Genomic DNA, 5766 nt, shown 5'->3' on the forward strand with positions numbered 1-5766 from the left:
CGGGGGCGGCTCCGCCCGCCCTGGCCCGGCCCCGCGGGCGCGCACCGGGGCCCGCCCCTCCGCTCCGCAGCCCGGCCCCGAACAAAGGAGAGCGGCCCTGCGCTGGGGAGGGGGCTCGCCTGCCGGCAAGAACCCGAGAGGAGACATTTCTCTCTCAAGCGAGAGCTTGAATTCTCCCCGAAGTAAAAACTTACTGGGAGACTGAACATGATTTCAGACCAATCTCTCGGAGGTATATTCTTATCTTTTAACAAACACCTCTTTTTTTGTTTGTTTTTTGCACACACTATGCTGGGTACAAATGCTTAAGCAGGAGGTGCACGCGAAAAGCGTGGCACACAGACATAGCGATGGGTGAGCAGTTTTAGAGGAGAGTAATAGCGTTGAGAGGCTTCAAAATGACGGAGATTCAGCTCAGCAGCTGGGGATGCTTTCTTTACAGAAGGTTAAAAAAATTTGAAGAGGCCAGATACTGTTTAAGATACCTCACAAAACAGTGGTGCAGCAAATGGAGTTCTGACTTGATCAGAAAAAATGTGGTCTGATATAATCATAGAATCACAGAACAGTTTGAGTTGGAAAGGACCTTAAAGATCATCTAGTTCCAACCCCCTGCCATGGACAGGGACACCTTCCACTGGACCAGGTTGCACAGAGAACACAAGATGATATTTATTAGCTAAGTTCTTTCCAGTTATAAATGCACGAGCAACTGCTTGATCCACATTTATTATTCCAGCTTCTGCCCCTAAATCAAACCTGTGAGTAGAAACACACCACAAGCCAGTGCTCAGAAACCAGACCAAAAACGTGAACAAGCTGCGGAAGCAGCCATGGATACAGGCTCACAAACACAGGGTCCTAAGCCTAGAAGGCTTTTCTGAAGTTTTTCACTTTATGACTGCAGATGAAACCTTAATCCCTTTAACTCAGCTGCTGATGTCCTTGTTCCAGCAAAGGCACATGCCAACCAAACAAGGAGTTGTGATATGGCCAGTGGAGTACAGGTACCTGTTATTTGCCCACCACTGCAGGTGCTAATTTCAAAGACCCAAACCTTGTTCCCTGCACTCCCAGAAGAAAAATTGGGCAGAAATGTTCTCACACATGTGCATGTGACAGCCTTAGGAGCCATCAGTCAGGCTGCCCATGACCCTGTGCCTGCATCCAGGCTTGCCAAGTAGCCATGAGGGCAAAGGAAAGGGAAAGGGCTTTACCTGCAAAGGGTAGCTTGCTCCTCTGCAGGGGGAATTGGAGAGAACTGGGTTTACTCATCCTCTTAGCTCTTCAAATTTAGTCATAGCAAAGCCTCAGGCCTGAGTTTTCCCTAGCAGTGTAAAAGAATACATGTTTAAAAAGCATGTGGTGTAATAAAAACCTCACCCAGGTGGTTGGAACTGAATACACTCTGACCTTACCTGACAGCAGTGAGTGTGAGAGCAGTGCAGCCCCGAGAGTGAGTCCAGGGAAATGGGCCAGAGCAATGCAAAGCACCTATTGACATGAATTAACATATTTTCTACTTCACTATGAAATTCTCCCATCTCTGGGATTTTTTTTTCCAGATTGATAATTGATAATTACATAAATCAGCTTTAAAAGCATTTCCTGTGTTTTGCAGGAAAAAGCATTGACAATAGTGAATATTCCTATGCCTGCAATAAGACTATGAAGTCCATAAGCTCAATTTTTTAGTCCCAAGTCTACAAGATTACATGAGATGACCTTGTACTTCTTTACTCAAAGAGTAAAATTACTGAAAATTCTTTCAGAACAGCAAATGCTGGCATCCCCATGAGATCACAAACATTAAAAGACATTCCTATACAAACTGGCTCCACATCTCGCAGTGCTGGTGTGAACATTGATACCTCCCATGCATTGAGCTGGCAGAGCACTGCCCACTTGCCCTGCTGGCAAGCTCCTGGTGCAGCTGGTGCCTGGGAGAGGATGGGCTGCTGGCAGGATGGGGCTGCTGGCCTGCAGGGCTGTCTGCATTCATTACCTCTTCATGCTTCCACTATAAATCAGCTTATACGAGGTGGTAAAAATTCACCTCTGGCTGGAACTAGGCAGTCTGATTACTGACCTGAAACATTGCTACTTTAACCAAACATTCACACCACCCGTGTCTGCCAAGGTATTTTCTCTTACACAGAAGCACTATGGCCAGCCTTGACACCTTTTTTTAACAGAGGAGGAGTCTGGTAAAGCAGAAAAAGAGACAGTGAAGAGGAGGGCAGTGGTTTCATGCTTTCAGAATGCAGCTACAGTGCTCTGCTCTGCAGGTAGAGTTACACTAGAAGGAAAACAAAATGGCTAGAGGAAAAGAGCAAGCTACCAACCTACCCTCTGTCTTCACATGCAGTTGCTGCACAACACCAGCGCTGCTAATTGGAACTATAATGTGTGTGTATACTGAAAATGGTGACTCAGGAGTGTGTATGTTAGCTGAGAAAGCATGTGCTGTGTTACCTGAAATTTTCCACCAGTCTCAAAATACAAAGTAGCTTTTACTCCAGGTGCTACCACAGTGCTGTCAGGAATTTCACCCCCTTCTCTCCCATCACTTCCTTAAGATTTATGAAGAAAAAAATCTCTTCCTACAGCTTCCATAACAAGGGCAGTGCCAAAACTCTGAGGCTGGGTTGTGACAACAATCAAATTCCTTATCTTGGACAACTCCAAAAGGGTTTAGTCAAATTATGGTATCATCATTCTGTCAACTTGATGTCATGCATGACCAGTAAGAATTTCTTAATAAAAGTGTGCCCAGGCAGCAGCAGACTGAGATCAGTACTGATTGCATGTGAGTTTCGTGGTACACTTTGGGGGGGTTGGTACAAACCTATACATTTAAAGAATAATAATACAGCCCATAGTAACACACAAAGTCATTTCCTAGAATAAACAAGAACTCAGTGGGGTTGAGGCCTAGGGCAGGGATTTGCTTCTAGAGTAGCTCGTACAAAAATTACAGAAAAAGTTGTTGGTTTTTTTTTTATTATTATTGTTATTATTATTATTCCCTACAAGAATCACAGTAACCTACAACAGTGCATAGTGCCTGAGGTCAAACTTACTCATCCATAACCCAAAAAAAACCCCAGCTTGGTTACCTTGGAGTGCCATGAGGATGGATTTCAGCAGGAGGTGGCAGGATAACCCTCACAGCTCTGGGGATGGCCAACCAACTTTATTTGGGGATACAGAAACAGAGCAGAATGAGGAGGGCTGCAGAGGAAATAAAAAGTGATTGTGGGGTTTGTTGTTTCACCTTTTCCCAAAAGGAAGCTAAGTAAGGAACTGCTTCCAGACACCTGGCATTGATTTATTTCTTTGTTATTTTTTCCTTTACACAGTATCTATTCCCCCACCCACCCCTTGTTTTTCTCTTACAGGAGGAAGATAAACAGCAACAGGCTTAAGAAGCAAGAGTTAGCTTTCTGAGATGCTTTGATGTCCAGCTCCACTGTTAGAACTGTCCATCAGGAAAACTTCATGGCTTGAAATACAGAAATACATGTATTTCAAATCTAAGCTGGAACTATGCTACTGGAGAGAAATATAGAAATACAACCTCACTGAAAAAATAAAACTGAAATCTGAAGCTTTCTTTGCAATAGTAAGAAACACAAAATAGTAAGAAATACAGGTTTGGTTAAGATTAACCTGCTGCAGTCAAGGCAGCCCCAAGTATATTTGCTGGCATCAGTTCTATCCTGAAGTGTTGCAGTCTCCCTTTAGAGATAAGAAACATCCCCATACACACACCCCAGCATCTCCCTTCTATAAGCAAGGGGTGCTCATAGGCCAGAGGAGGCACAGGGAGGGTGAAGGACCAGCTCAAAACATGTCCCACCTACTCTGGCTGGGGCAGAGCTCAGCAGATCAACAAATCTGTGTTTACATTTCTAAAAGGAGAGGTACTAAGTACCTACTGTGGATGCATTTAATTCCATAGTCTATAAGTGGCTGGGAAATCAGTATGTGTCTAAAACAAACCTGAAGTGACAGGACAAGGGGAAATGGCTTCAAAATGAAAGAGAGCAGGTTTAGGCTGATATTAGAAGAAATTCTTGCCTGTGAGGGTGCTGAGGCCCTGGCACAGGCTGCCCAGAGAAGCTGTGGCTGCTCCATCCCTGGAAAGGTGCAAGGCCAGGTTGGAAGGGGCTTTGAGCAACCTGGAATAGTGGGAGGTGTCCCTGCCATGGCAGGGGGGTGGAATGAGATTATATTTAAGGTCCCTTCCTACCCAAACCATTGTATGGTTCTATGAATTTCAGAGAGGGAAAATCAGAGATCAGGAAAAAAAAAGCAGAAGAAGGGTGTTATTTCTCCTGGCCCTGAAGATGCAGAGGCCTATGTGCAGGCACATTTGTATTTTAGATACCATAAACTTCATTAGCACTAGGAGGGAACAGCCTGCTCATTAGTCTGTAAGCTCTAGGTGACATTAAATAAGTCATCTCTCCACTCTGAGCTTGCATGTTCTGCCAGACCCTGCAGACCAGTGAGCTGTGGCTGGCAGTGTTTACAGAAGATGCAAGCTCACTCTGTGCTTGGGGAGCTTCCATCATCCCATGGGTCAGGCTGCCCAAGGACCCAGTGGGCTGCTGTTTGTAAACCAAGACTTCTTTATGGTCTGGTCCTGCCCATTCCAGCTGGAAAAAAGGTGCAGGTGTGACTGTATCTATTCAGGACATTCCCAAGAATAAAACTAGCTGAGAAAAATACTTCTTTAGAACAGGTTTTTGTTGTCCTGAATCTTTCTTTGGCAATCTCAGGATTACATGTGATTTAATTTGCTTATATACACTGCCTTAGAAAAACAAACACTAAACCACAAACCAAAAACAACCATGCAACTCACTGAAAACTAAACCCTAAAATACTTCTTACATGCTTGTTACTAAAACCATAAAATCATTGACTTACAGAGTCATAAAAATGGGATTTATTGTATATTTCCTGTTTCAGCCAGGGTCTTGTTACAACTCCCTCAGGAAGATAAAACACAGGGGACTATTAACTTATTCTAATAATCTTTCAGGCTTCTCTATGGATAGTGTAGAAGATAGCAAGGAAGAAAAGATTCTTTCAATGCAGTTTTTCAGACTCTAATATTTGAGGCTGTTTTTCTTAGACAGACCATTATTAACTATCCCTTGCTCTTGGGGTCTGCATGCCTTCTAGATTTTTTTTCATAGTAATATTTTCTCAAATTGCCAGTGTCCCTGAATTCCCAGAAAAAAATAACCTATTTGCCCAGTGTTTGCATCCATGTTATGGGTAAATTTAGTAGTATGACTAGGAAAATATGCTGCTTTATCTTTAAACACCAAGAAACCCAACTGACATGCTTTTCAAATACAACCTTATGCCAAGTCTATCCACAGAGACACATACTGGCATTTCTTTCCTACAGCAGTCTCATTTTGCAGTGATTTTTTCTGCTGTTTAGGATTTTTCCCAGATTTTTATGGCCATGTCAGAGTTTACAGCTTCTCAATACTGAAATTTGCTACCTGCAATGCTGATTTTCCACCTGGACATTAGAACTTGGATGAGTGCTTCTGCGGGAAATCATTGCCAGATGTATTGCAAGTTGTATTTCTCAAAGCACTAAGCTGGAGGGACTTAGAGCAGAAGACAGAAAGCTGAACCTCCTGATGTGTCTTAGCAACTTTCCCCCAAATCCTCCCAGCTCATTTTCACTGTAAAATATCGTGCAGATGTGAGCCAAGAGGTTGTGGTGGGACAGAA

Source organism: Zonotrichia leucophrys, chromosome 7 (genome assembly GCF_028769735.1).
Source record: "Zonotrichia leucophrys gambelii isolate GWCS_2022_RI chromosome 7, RI_Zleu_2.0, whole genome shotgun sequence".
In the NCBI taxonomy this organism is placed as follows: Eukaryota; Metazoa; Chordata; class Aves; order Passeriformes; family Passerellidae; genus Zonotrichia; species Zonotrichia leucophrys.